General features: G+C 44.1%; 1 long non-coding RNA gene across 1 annotated transcript in view; it reads right to left on the bottom strand.

Annotated features, from left to right (window-relative positions):
• The window catches only part of LOC109281306 (uncharacterized), a 32,892-nt gene extending 19,274 nt beyond the window's left edge, over nucleotides 1–13,618 (bottom strand). Inside the window, exon 1 of the long non-coding RNA XR_002087907.2 lies at nucleotides 13,497–13,618. This is a non-coding gene — a long non-coding RNA (uncharacterized LOC109281306). The remainder of the gene's footprint in view (nucleotides 1–13,496) is intronic.
• Nucleotides 13,619–14,560: the final 942 nt, after the last annotated feature.

Genomic DNA, 14,560 nt, shown 5'->3' with positions numbered 1-14,560 from the left:
GGAGAGCCATGATAATAGAATAATAGAAAAGTAGGACTGGAAAAGGTCTCTGGAGGTCATTTCTTTCTGATCCCAAATGTGGTGGTCAGTCTGACTCTGAGCAGAGGGGCAAGACCCTTTACCTAGTAACCTCCAGGGTTTAGTCCCAGCAGAAGTATTAGCACACCCTAGTCAAAATCCTCATGATAATGGATTTAGTTGTAATCTGTTGCAGTCCAGAGCTCTCAGCGTAGACAGTGGTATAGACAGCCCCAGCAGGGCTAAAGGGACTGTATGTCACGAACCCCACTAAGCTACAGTCAGGCCTCTTACTTGTCAAAGTTTTGAGCCTGGGCAACCAGGACTGATCGAATGTAACGCAATCAAGTGAAGCTATTGGAATCCTTTAAATGGAGTCCTTCAAAATCCAAGTCTCAAAGCTTCTGCAAAACACCTTTGAGGATTGTACACAAATACTAACTTCTACTCTATCTCCAGGCATTATAGCTGTCTCTGCAGCTTGAGGATGATGAGCTAGGACATCCATAACTATAGTGCTTCTTCCCAGTTACATGGAATCCCCCTGCCTGTGTGGCTACCCATCTCCGTTCTGTGCTTTTTTTTAACAACATTTAAGCAAGATCATCACGTTTCTGTTTCAATGCAATGGAATTTTTTAATGGAAAAATATTCCACTGGACAATTTTTAAGGAGCACAATTTACAACTCTTACTCTCACCTTTAAATAAAAACACAGCTGTTTGGACATAAGTTTCAGGTGTCTCGATAAAAACTACAGCATGTTGTGTCAGGTGTGGGGTCTAAATAACATCTGCTGTTAATTGTTTCTTTTCCCCTAGTGTCTCCATTCCTCTTTCAGGTTCCTTTGACTTCCTCCTACAGTAAAGTAAACAAGCTCATTCATCTCTGTCAGTGCCCTGGGAAGTCTAAGCACTTGTATAATATAAAGGATATCCACTCCCCACTCCACTGAGAATGTTCTGATGCCTTTTCAGGTATGCTAGTGTAGAGGAACTCAGGTCCATTGAAATAACTGAAGGCACACTGCCTGAACTATTGATTTTTTTTTCAAATTTGTATTATGAGTCTTTCAATGATTGGTGTCTTTCTCCCTAGTTTCAGTTCTTGGAGTCATGGTGCTGTAAGACCCTCTCAGTTTTAACTGAAACTATTTTTTCAAGCTATTATGACTGCAGAGAGAACTTGATATGTGACCCTTAATGGCACAAAAGTCTGAAGGCAACTTAAAAAAGTCCACTGCACACACACGCATATGTGTGTGTGTGTGTGGATATGTGGGTTTGGGTATAGATAAGAGTTTTAAACTCTAATTATTTCTGGCTGATATTGTTGCCAAAACGGCTAGTTTCGTTCCCCTGGAGGCTTGTTCAATTACCCTCAAGGAAAGAGTCACACATACAGGCTGGGTCCATCTAGGTTTATTGTTTGCAAACAGTTCGACCGAGGAGCAGAGAGCTCAAATCAGGGCTGACGATGAGTCCGGCCTGGAATCACATTTTTATAGCTTACATTCAACAGAGTCTTGACGTACTAGAAGTTTATTGGCTGCAGTACCAGTTCCTAATTGTGACGTCTTATCTTGTAGGCTGTACTTAACTAGTTATTGGTTAATGTGACTTGTCAGGGTTAGTACGTGCGCACTCAAAGGTAGAATTGCAGCATGCTCAGAAGAAAAGAGCAATTTCAACAAAGTTAGTTAAACTTTAGTAACTTCTTATCTTAACGTAACCTTAAGGCACTGGACAGAGATGATTTCAAAATGCAAGGCAAGCAGTAAGAACCACAGCTTGGACATTAGGCCTCCTGATCTTTACACAAAAGGGTCATAAGATGGTCATAAGACACTTCTATCATATGGTTGTTGCTCAAGCATTACTGGAAAATTATGGGGGCTAACGTCTTTTTACTACAATATCATGACTTCTGGGGAGCTGGCCTCCTACCATTTGACTGCTTTGGTTTGATAAAAGTGCTGTTTAAACCAGCTGAGGATCTGGCTTTGTGTGTTTTAAGGGATGTATTCGTATAGAAACAGGTGAAAACAAATTTCATATTCCAATATCTGCAAAGAGATCCCTGTTCTTTCTGGGTAGTTCAAGAGCCTCCTAAGTGCTGAAGTCTGAAAATTGGCCAAGCCCAGCCCACAAACTGTATCTGCAGATAAATGTACCTTAAACTGTTCATTTGCTGGAATCCACTCAGCCAATTCACGCCTAAGCCAATTTCCTAGCGTTAGATTTCCTTACATCTCTGCCATTCCATTCATCTTCAGAATTTCAGAGGTCCCTGTTGCAGGTCAAGAAAAGAATGTGCTGTTTGTTTTTATGAAAGGAAGTGCAACTTGTTTCTTTCTCAGTGTTTGGACCAGCTGATGCTTGCTTGCATTTGCAGATTCAAATCATACTTGGCACACCCCTGTCCCCTTGCACCTATTGCAGACACCTTTTGGCAACTACAGGCCACTCTTATGATGCAGGCAGGGCCAGGCAAGGCCCTTCACCCTAGTAGTAAACAAAGAATCTTCTCTGTCTGACACCAACAGACATAAGTCAGGCCTAGGTAGCTTTAACCGGGATTGTAAATGGATCCCCCTGAATAATCTCTCAATTAGCTCATTCATCTTCATCAGCATAAATAACAGCTCTCCTGAACTGTAGGCTGATGACAGTAATTAGAACTAGGCCCTGAATACCTGTTAAGCTACTGGAAACTGGGAGTGACTTCTTCACACAGTTCTGAGTGTAGAACTCATCTATACCTCCTTGGTCCTTTGACCCTCTGTTGTATCTGACTACTTCCTTAGCAGTCAACAAGAAGAATGACAGACACTACTGTCACTACACCTGTCCTAATAAGCTTGTGACACCATGTTGGATAAAGTCATTGTGACTTGGCACTTTCTCTGGTGTAGCACCTCCTGTTCCTGCCACTTCTTCCTGAAAATTTTTTTCACAAATTCAGGGATTACTCATAATGTCATCATATACTATTCAACACCCTTCAGCATCAGAGGCCCAGAGAGTGATAGTCAATGGAACTGAATCAACATGGAGCATGGTGAGAAGTGGCATCCCCTAAGACTCTGTACTTTAACCATTACTCTTTAATATTTTTATACATGATCTGGATTCGGGTATCAGAAGTGGGCTGGCCAAGCTTGCTGGTAACACCAAATTATGAGGAAATGTCGTCACACTAGAGAGTAGGCTGGTGCTTCAGGCTGACCTAGACAGGCTTGCAAGGCGGGCGGATGAAAACATAATGGCATTCAACATGGAAAAATGCAAGGTGCTCCACCTTGGGAGGAAAAACCCACATCATACTTATAGGTTTGGCAGTGCTAAACTCACCAGCACCATAACTGAAAGAGACTTGGGGGTCATAGATTCATAGATGTTAGGGTCGGAAGGGACCTCAATAGATCATCGAGTCCGACCCCCTGCATAGGCAGGAAAGAGTGCTGGGTTCAGATGACCCCAGCTAGATGCTTATTTAACCTCCTCTTGAAGACCCCCAGGGTAGGGGAGAGCACCACCTCCCTTGGGAGCCCATTCCAGACCTTGGCCACTCTAACTGTGAAGAAGTTCTTCCTAATGTCTAGTCCAAATCTGCTCTCTGCTAGCTTGTGGCCATTATTTCTTGTAACCCCTGGGGGCACGTTGGTGAATAAAACCTCACCAATTCCCTTCTGTGCCCCCGTGATGAACTTATAGGCAGCCACAAGGTCGCCTCTTGACCTTCTCTTGCGGAGGCTGAAAAGATCCAGTTTCTCTAGTCTGTCCTCGTAGGGCTTGGTCTGCAGGCCCTTAACCATACGAGTGGCCCTTCTCTGGACTCTCTCCAGGTTATCCGCATCCCTCTTGAATTGCGGCGCCCAGAATTGCACGCAGTACTCCAACTGCGGTCTGACCAGCGCCCGATAGAGGGGAAGTATCACCTCCTTGGACCTATTCGTCATGCATCTGCTGATGCACGATAAAGTGCCATTGGCTTTTTTGATGGCTTCGTCACACTGCCGACTCATGTTCATCTTGGAGTCCACTAGGACTCCAAGATCCCTTTCCACCTCTGTGCTACCCAGCAGGTCATTCCCTAGGCAGTAGGTGTGCTGGACATTCTTCCTCCCTAGGTGCAGCACTTTGCATTTCTCCTTGTTGAACTGCATTCTGTTGTTTTCTGTCCACTTGTCCAACCTGTCCAGGTCTGCTTGCAGCTGTTCCCTGCCCTCCGGCATGTCCACATCTCCCCATAGCTTTGTGTCATCTGCAAACTTGGACAGAGTACATTTCACTCCCTCGTCCAAGTCACTGATGAAGACATTAAAGAGTATCGGTCCAAGGACTGAGCCCTGCGAGACCCCACTGCCCACAACCTTCCAGGTCAAAACTGACCCATCCACCACGACTCTCTGGGTGCGACCCTCCAGCCAATTCGCCACCCACCGGACTGTGTAGTCATCCAAGTCACAGCCTCTTAACTTGTTCACCAGTATGGGGTGGGATACCGTATCGAAGGCCTTCCTGAAGTCTAAGTATACAACATCCACCCCTTCTCCTGTGTCCAGGCGTTTCGTAACCTGGTCATAAAAAGAAACTAGATTGGTCAGGCACCATCTGCCTGCCACGAACCCGTGCTGATTTCCCCTCAGCATAATTTGTCCTGCCGGGCTCTCACAAATGTGAGCCTTGATAATTTTTTCAAAGACTTTGCCAAGGATGGAGGTGAGACTGACAGGTCTATAGTTGCCCGGGTCCTCCTTCCTCCCCTTTTTGAAAATGGGGACCACGTTGGCCCTTTTCCAGTCCTCCGGGACTTAGCCCGTGCACCACGAGCTTTCAAATATTCCCGCCAATGGCTGTGCAATGATGTCAGCCAGTGCCTTCAGCACCCTCGGATGGAGCTCATCCGGGCCTGCCTACTTAAAGGCATCCAGTTCTTCCAAATGACTCTGCACCATCTCAGGGTCTATGCATGGAAGTCTGGCGCCTTGCTGCTGCCTCTCTACAACCCCAGTGAGAGACTTGTCGTGCCCCTCACTTAGGAACACTGAGGCAAAGAACTCATTGAGGAGTTCAGCCTTGTCCCCCCTGTCCGTCACCAATTGTTTTTGCCTATTTAGCAGGGGTCCTATTCCTCCCTGGGCCTTCCTTTTACTACCTATATATCTAAAAAACAATTTCTTGTTGTCTTTTACTTGGGTTGCCATCCTCAGCTCCATGGTAGCTTTGGCCCATCTAACTGCCTCCCTACAAGCATGAGCAGAGGAGGTATATTCATCTTTGGTGATCTCTCCCTGTTTCCACTTTTTATGTGCTCCCCTTTTGTCCCTTAGGCTGCTCTGGATTTCTCTGGTCAGCCAGGGAAGCCTCCTGGCCCCTTTCCCTCTTTTGCCTCGCTCGGGGATCGTCTTGCTTTGTGCCCGAAGGATCGTTTCCTTAAGGCACAGCCACCCTTCTTGGGCTTCCATCTCTTCAAATCTCAACAGTGCGTCCTTGACTAATCGCCTGAGTACGTTGAGATCAGCTTTCCTAAAGTCTAGCACTTTCACCCTACTAGTTACCTTACCCACTCGCCGTCTTATGGTGAATTCTATTATTAGGTGATCACTGTCCCCCAGATGGCTACCGATCTGGAGGTCCGCTACCATGTCATCTCCCGTTGCCAATACCAGATCCAGTATGGCATTCCCCCTAGTGGGACCGTGTACCTCCTGAGTCAGGTGGAGGTCCTGTACACAGGTTAGAAACCTGCGTGAGCGGTGGGACTTTGCTGTCTGTAACTCCCAGCAGATGTCCGGGTAGTTTAGGTCCCCCATGACTACTGCCTCTTTAGCTTTTATGGTCTCCGAGAGTTGCCTCAGGAGCCCCAAATCTCTTTCTTCCCCTTGATGTGGGGGTCTGTAGCAGACCCCTACCACCAAATCCCTTTCTCCTTGCCCCCCATGTAGCCTAACCCACAATCCTTCTACTTTCTCATCCTTGGATTCCGTCTTGATGAGGGTTGATGTATATTGCTCACTGACATAGAGCGCAACCCCTCCCCCTTTGTTCCCCATCCTGTCCTTTCTGTACAGTCTATAACCCTCATGACTGACCACAATATGAACATGAGCCACCAATGTGATGCTGCAGCTGGCAAAGCAAATAAAACTCTGGCTTGCATCTACTGATGCATTTCAAGCAAGCCCCAAAAAGTCATCCTCCTGCTTTACTCAGCCTTGGTGAGGTCGCAGCTGGAGTACTGCATCCAATTCTGGGCTCCACACTTTAGAAAGGGTGTGGAGAAACTTGAGAGAGTCCAGAGGAGAGCCACGCGCCTAATTAGAAGTCAAGAGAACAGGCCTGGAACAGACTCCCCCTAGAGGTGTTGCAAGCACCTACTGTGGATACTTTTAAGAAACACTTGGATGCTTATCTTGCTGGGATCATTTGACCCCAGCTGACTTCCTGGGGCAGGAGGCTAGACCTGATGATCTCATGAGGTCCCTTCCAGCCCTAGTATCTATGAAATCCATGAAATCAGCTGGCTGCACACTGCAAAAACCTAGTGCTCGCACACATCTGAACAGGGGCAGAATGGTTGTCTGTCTCCCTTCCTATTGGCTTTCCAGAAGCATTTGCATGGCTGTTGTAATCCTAATAGCAGCTAAGGAGGTCCACTAGGCAGGCTTCTCTATGCACACAGCATAATAGACAGTCCCAGCCCCAAACAGCCTGCTGTCTAAATAGGTGAGACACAGACAAGAAAGTACCCCTATACACAAAAACAAGGACATGAAGGCCATATCTATGCTGCCTTTATGCTACACTGAAGTCTATTCCACTTACTCGTATGGGACTGAGCCTGGGCCTGAGGCAGTGCCCCTGCCTTAGGATGCCTGAGACCCAGCAGTTGAAGACATGTGTGCTCAGAGTCACTCTAAGCCTTCTAGTCTTGCTTCTTTCTGGAGCTTGGGGCTGACTGGGCAGGAACCAGTGAGTCAGCTGTGTCAGGACCACCCCTGGGCTCAGCCTGGAGGCAGCATAAATAAGGTTAGAGTGACACACTCAGGATCAATGAGGGGGTCTGTGGCACAGCCTGGAATTGAACTTCAGTCTCCTGAATCCAAGATCAATGTAAGACCCTCTTCATCCAAGAAAGCAAAGTGTATTTGGAGGAGCAGCTCTTGCTTATACAGATGTTTATATATACAACATGGGGCATGTTGTATCTGAGAAATGCAGCGGTTTTTTAGCTCCTGTTTCACTAAAAAAAAACTGACTGGGGTCTTAATGATGTTGAAAAGGAAAAGTAACAGTGAGGTTCTTATTTGTGATGATGCAAGCTTCCCAAATCCTTTGACAAGGAGTGCCAGACCTAATACACAATCCTCCTTTTCCAAAGTGAAGGCAACTGATCAAGCTCCAGCCTCTACTACATTGCTGAAAACCAGCAGTACTTCCAGAGCAGTCTAGGTCACACAGCAAGAAACCAACATGGTAGTCAGAGTAGCTCTTACTGAAAACTAGAAAGGAATCATCAGAAAGATGGAAACAGGGATGTAGGACAAGTATAGCAGGTTGCATCTACACAAGACGCTGACTGCGTAGTAGCTCGTTACTACTGAGCAGTAGTGTTGTGTGGTATGATGCATGATGTGATGCTGCTGAGCAGTAGTAATGAGCTACTGCGCAGTCAGTGTCACCTAAAAGCTGTTTGGCAATGCCACTGCACAGTAACTCTGGTTACTATGCAGTCATTTAGTACTTGTGTATGCAAGTACTAAACATACACATACAGCATACACATACAGTGGTGCAATTGGGGAGGCGAAGGACTACATGCGTTATAACTAAAATGGGATGGGAAGATGACAAAAAAAATGTTCTGTAAATGCGTTAGAAGTAAGAGGAAGCAAAAGGAAAATGTAGGTCCACTACATATTGGGACAAAGAGGGTATGAAAGGTAGTGGACAATATTTGATGCCTGAATTGCTTCCACTTTCCCACAAAAACAGTTAATTGTGACTAGATACTTAACGTGATTAAATGTATGTGGAAACAGACGTACAGGCCAGAATAAGGAATAGGTTAAAGGAGTTCCCAGGAGCCCAGAGAAGGGCAAACATAGTGCCTTTCTTTAAAAAAAAAAAGTGGGGAGGGGGAAGTGGGGGGCAGAAAGGAATGGAGGACCCAGGGAACTGTGGAGCAGCCAACCTAACTTCAATATACAGAATGATAATAGAATAAATTATGAAACAATCAATTTATAGCCACTTAGAGGATAATAAGGCGGTTAAAAACAGCCAGCAGGGATTTGTCAAGAACAAATCATGTTAAACCTAGAAGGTAATAAGTTGATAAAAACTGCCAACATGGGTTTGTCAAGAACAGATTTTGTCAACCCAATCTAATCTCCTGCCTTGACAGGATAACTGTCCTAATGGATCAGGGGGAAGCAGCAGATGTGCTATATCTTGACTTTAGCAAGCCTTTGACACTGTCACACACAACATTCTCAGAAGTAAACAAGGAAAATAAAGTCTAGATGAAATAACCACATAGTTGAGGCACAAGTGTTGCAAAAATAACCTTTGAAAAGTATGGTTCACTGCTAAATTGGGGCAGCATTTCAAGTGGGGTTCTACAAAGGTCTGTCCCAGGGCTGGCTCTATGGTGTATTTTCATTAAAGAGCTGATGCGTGAATTACAGAGTATGCTTACAGGACCTGCAGATGACGCCAAGCTGGGAGGGGCTGCAGGCACTTTGGAGAACAGAATCAGAATTAAACCTCCACTTTAAAAGAGTTGGGGAAGTGTCCTAAAATTAAGATGATGGAAGTCAATAAGGACAATTATTAAATATTATATATGAGAAGGAAAAAAAATCAAGGGCACAAATACAAACTAGGGAATAGCTAACTGGACAACACTATTGCAGAAAAGGCACTAAGGGCTATAAAGAAACCCAAGCTAAATCTGGATTGATAATGCAATGCTGTTGCAAGAAAAGGCAGAACACATACTCGGATGCATTAACAGATGTGTTGCATTTAAGACACGGGAGATAGTTATTCCACTTATCTCCATTCTGGTGAGGCTTCTGCTGGAAGATTGTGCCCAATTTTGGGCACCAAGCTTTAAGAAAGATATAGAAAAAAATGAAGGAAGTTCACAGGCAAACAAGGATGATAAGAGGTTTAGAAAACAGACCATGAGGAAATATTGAAAAATGTGCGTTTGGTTTGGTTAAAAGAGGGTAGATTATTAGGGGACATAGTCTTCCACTATCAATGAAGCTGACATAAAAAGGATGGTGATCGGTTGTTCTCCATGGCCAGCTGGAGGTAGGAGAAGGAAAAAAGTTTACATGAAAGAAGGTTTAGATTTGTTATTATGAAAACTGTAAAAATGGTAAGGATAGTGAAGCACTGGGACAGTCCATCTGGGGAGGCTGTGGGATTTCTTCTATTGGAGGTTTCTAGAACAGGTCAGACAAACATCCCTAATGGGTGGTGTACGTATACTTGATTCTCAATGCATGAGGAGGGGCTAGCTGGCCATCTGAGATCTCTTCCATCCCTACAGTCCTATAATTTTATGGATTCATCTGTTGTAACCTAGCTTAAAATCTTCTTCATCATAATTAAAGAAGAGAAAAAGATGGCAAAAGGGGCAGGGGAGGTGAGTCAGTGCCCTGTCAAGACTCAATGGGCTAGAACTTCAGTGGATGCCAATCTGTCCCACACACAAAGAAGTTTTACTGGAATAATTTGACATAAACTTGGCTGACATAAATAAGTGTAGTCTTCTGGAAGTCAGTGAGATCAACGCCACTGATGATATATTTTGCTATAGTTCCATTAAATTCAAGGGGACGAGAGCTTCAGGTGGTATAAATCACTGAAATGAGTAGAGCCTCGCTTCTCTCCTCTTACTGGAGATCATCCTGGAAATATGTAAGCCTCAGTTGTCATATCATGTATAATTCTGAAGTCAAAATGACTAATAGTACCATCGTGTATTTTAGGAAAAGTGTGGGCTGGGTCAGTACAGTGGCTACCAACTGAGCACCAGACCTGCCATGGAAGAATAATTGGTGCTAAAAACTGCATTGGTTCAAATCTGGCTTATTAGGTGAGGCCCAATGGAGTGAAGAAAGCAAGTGATTTGTTACTGGGCTGTAGCCATGTCACATAAATACCTTGTGATTAATTATTTTTCAGTGACAAAACTAGTATTCTTAAAAAATAAGCTCTCCAGCTTGCCCCTTGTGTCATCTTATTAGATGACCTTTGTAGTCCAATGTCCACATCAAAAAGCTACCACTTAATGTGTAATGGCTGAATATTTCATTCTGAGAACTGGGACCAGTGTGAACATTTTCATTAAAATAGGCTTGGAAATCACCTAGCAATGTCTTAATGCAATAAGCATGCCTGGACTGTGGGTTAGCTAATGCAAGAATAAATCAGATATTTTGGCTCCAAACATTTCCTCAAATTTCATAATGAACTCTTAGATCTGCACTGCAGCCCTCTACTGGTTGGAGTCAGAATAGCTTTATTGCTTATAAGGCAAACTCCATACCTTTTGAACTTCATCCATCACTCTTAAGGTGCTATAAAAATTTAATTACTGTCAAAACCAAGTGTGATAAGCATTTGCAAAGATGTGCGCGTGGGATATACTTGCATAGAAACTGGCTCGTTAAATCTGTTTCAGTGATAGTCAAGACTGATATGCATTGGCAGAGAAGTGCATGAGGGATTCTCTTGCAGAATGACTGGCCTAGTTAGTATGTTTCTTTTCAGTGCTAATACTCCCCCACTTTCGTGTCAAAAGTCATTCAAATAGTGGAGGATAAAGAAACTGCAGAGAAGTTAAATTGTTCCTTTGCATCTGTCTTCATCACACATGATACTGGATAAGATACATGGCTTGCTCCTATACTTTTTAGATAATAAAGTGAAGATAGTGAACAATTATCAACTAGAAACAGATCACAAGGACTGGGTGGTACATTCTGACATAAAGGAAAGGCTGAGATGCTAACACAGATATATAGTCTCTCCTCAAAATCACATGCTATATCAGAATGAAAGGTGGCAAATTTGCACCTAGCTTTAAACAAACAATACCCACATAACCCAGTCTAGGGACTGCAGACTAATAGCCTTTATTCAGTACCAGGTAAGATCATTAGAGGGACAATTAAAAACCAAATTTTCAAACCTAATTGAACCTGATAGGATAGGATCAAATAAGTGAGACTTCTGGAAAGGAAAAATCATGGCTAGCTAATCTATACCTTAAGTCTGTCAATAGAACAGTGGGTCAAGCAGATTCAGCTGGAGTAATTTATCTGGACCTTGAAAATGCCTGACAAGGTTGTTTAAGAAGTGAAATTGTCGTGGGGAGATTGATAAGGTGTTGTCACAGTTGAGAAACTTGCTGAAAAATGGAAAACAAAGAGTAGAACTAAATGGTTAGTTTGCAACAGGGCAAAAGGTTACCAATGGAGGACCCAGTGATTTTACAGTAGGACTGTGTTTTAAATATGCCCATCAATTATCTACATTAAACACCTTATTCAAATGTTTCATACCCACTCAATAATGAAATAGAAGCATACCATGTGATCTCTGCATGCATGAATAATCACAACTAGAAATGAGCTAAATCCCAAGAATTAAGGATTAAATTCATTAAAGATATATCTTAGTATGGAAAAGATTCTAGTGCATTTAGAAAAACAACAGTTATCTTTTCTTGTGTTCTGGGTGCTGTGTCTTTAAATTTGCAAGACTTGTCTGCAGAGGCAGCTGCCATATGGAAAGGTGAAGCTGATACAACATGTGGCAGGAGCATCAGATTTTGTACTGAGTGATGTGCCTTTACATTTATTTCTCCTGACTTTTCCCCTTTAATCTAAAGTAATTACAACAATGTATAGAATTGCTCTTTGTGCATGTTGAAAGTTTAAAAAGAATAGAAGTAATTGAGATCTGATTTTTCTTCCTATGAACAATTTTGATAAAACTGACATTATTTTGGCTTTATCCACTTGGGGAAATAGAATAGAAAATCAATATTTTTTCATATCGCAATTTTCAGCAAGAATAGAACATTATTGGCAAAAATTTCCATTAGCCAAAAAGCTATTTGTATCTGAAAAAAGAAAGTTTGGACAAAAAATATTTATTCAACTCTAAATAAGAACAACTCAGGATTATTTTTTCTCAAGATCCAGTGCTCTGAAGCATTTATTTGAATGATAACCAATGAAGACACACTTGGCTATTGCTGTTCTCAACCATATTCTTCCAGTTCCTACTAATGGGAAGGTAAATCAACACAGGAGCAAGTTAAAATTATCACAGTGCAGGGCAAAAACTTCCAGGGCTAATCATTTGCAAACACTTCTTCTGAAAATAGTGATGGAGAGTTAGACACCAAGCCACTTTCATTACAAAGAACCTACATAAAATACTGAGTAGCTCCTCTGCATTGGAAACTGACATCCTCTAACTTCGGTTAAATACACAGATGTACCATAACATTTCCAGGATGGGTTGAAAACACACTTTTTGTTTTCTCTTCTTCCTAAAGCCCTTTTGTAAAGTAAGCAGACCCAATTCATATTTTTCCTTGCTACTTTTAAATGCTTCTTAGAGTGCATAGGTATTATACATTTGTTTTCTTTCTTTCTTTTTTTAATTTTTTTTATTTTTTACATACATGAGGCTTAACAATACAATGTGGAGCTATTTGTATATTATGATATTGAGTGGTGATTATGTTCATATAATCATATGTCAGTTAGGTCAGAAAAGCCTCACTGGATTGGGTGTTCTATCCACCTACAAATGCAAGACAGATCCATCCCATCCATTTGCCATGGTTTGGTCCAATCCAAGTTTAAATGATTGAAAAAATATCCAGAGTATTTTCTCCCTCAGATACCTGTTGTGGCGGGCTAGTAGGGGGTGCTCCTGCATTGAGCCACCCACCTCACTGCACCCGACCACTTTCCAGGATCCGAGTGCTCCCTGGGGGCACCTCATGTCTGGCCGACCCCCTTCCTGGAGCACACCCACTAGCCTGGGGTAAAAAACTGCCACCACCCAGGGCTGGGCTTGATTCTGGCTCTGTGTCCCCTGGGTAACACAGGCATAGTAGCCCTCAAGGGCACTTGACTCACTTCAAGCACTTGGGGGTGCTTCCCTCAGTCGGAAGCACAAGTAGTGGTCTCCCTTAGACAGCCGAACCAAGGGGACCTCAAGGCATAATCTAGACCCACACCCAATAAGTCTCTCACGCTAGGTACAAAGGAGAACTTTATTGGTTACGAGGGGTAGGGTTGGCATAGGGTACAGGGTAGAGCAATATCAGAGAAATCCCATAGAGCAAACAGGGTGGCTGGGTAGCCTTTGATCACGCATCTGAGTTACTGCAAGCTATATATCTAGTTAGATCTCAGGTAGCTTACTCACAAGCATCATCCAGAGGCAGGTGGAGATTCCCTCTGGAAGCAGGCAGTTCCTTGATCATGAGTTTTGAGAGAGAGAGCAAGTTTCAGATGGTCCAGCTCTTCTCTCTCTCTGAGTCTTCCTCATGGCTGCTGCCCGCTCCTTCTGGGAAGTCCCTAACTTATATAGCCCTTATGACCTCATTTACCTGGTCCAATGGAGGCCAGCACCTGTTGGCTGTCAGCCAACCAATTTGAAATGCATCACTAGTTGCTGGGCAGACTGGCAGTTCCTAGCTCCCCAGGGAGCCCAACCCCTCACCCAGGTACGTGATGCTAGTCACGTAGCAAAAGGGAGCAGGTTTCTCCCCTCCCTCAGGAATGCATCTAGCTCAGGTTACCTAAAGAGAGAGGGTAAGGTGTGTACCCTCTGCAGGGCCCATCTTAACCAAATTGTCACAGAGCAGAGTTTTTGGGGAGAAACAGAGGTGGCCTTCTGCCACACCTGTGAGTAATCCTGCATGCACATCTCTCTTCCGTCTGGTCCTAGGGCCTATTTTGCACACTTATGGTGCGTTCAGATGAGCGCGGCTGCACGGTATGTGAACCACAAACACGTCTGCAGAACCACATACTGCACAGTCAGGTGTTCTCCGCACTGCAAGGGCACACTGCCTGTGCATTTACTGCTCCAGTTTCTTTTTTCCATGGTTTTTTTTGACCCATGGAAAAAAAAATGGAACAGCGCATGCATGGCCAGTGCGTGCCACTAAAAAGTGGAGCCAGGCTGTACAGAGCCGCACTGTGGTTGCTAGCCAAGCTCTGCTTGGCAGGATTGTCACTGCTGCATCCCTAGAAGGACCCCAGGACCCCAGGTTAGGCTGCTGGAGCCAGCACAGTGCTGGCTCCAGTCTCCCCTACCACCTCTGTGGTAATTGGCCGCACGCCAAAAGCATGTGTGGCACAGGTGTTCCCCAGGGGACAAATAGCTGCAGTGCAAGGTACACTGCTGCTACTTGTCCCTGGGGAACCAGACATCCACGCTCATCTAGATGTGGCCTTAGGCCTCTGGCAGATGTTAGACTTAAG

The sequence above is a fragment of the Alligator mississippiensis genome, chromosome 1 (genome assembly GCF_030867095.1).
Source record: "Alligator mississippiensis isolate rAllMis1 chromosome 1, rAllMis1, whole genome shotgun sequence".
Lineage (NCBI taxonomy): Eukaryota > Metazoa > Chordata > Crocodylia > Alligatoridae > Alligator > Alligator mississippiensis.
The sequence above is the reverse complement of the archived record's forward strand: the minus strand, read 5'-3'. Positions and strand labels throughout refer to the sequence as shown.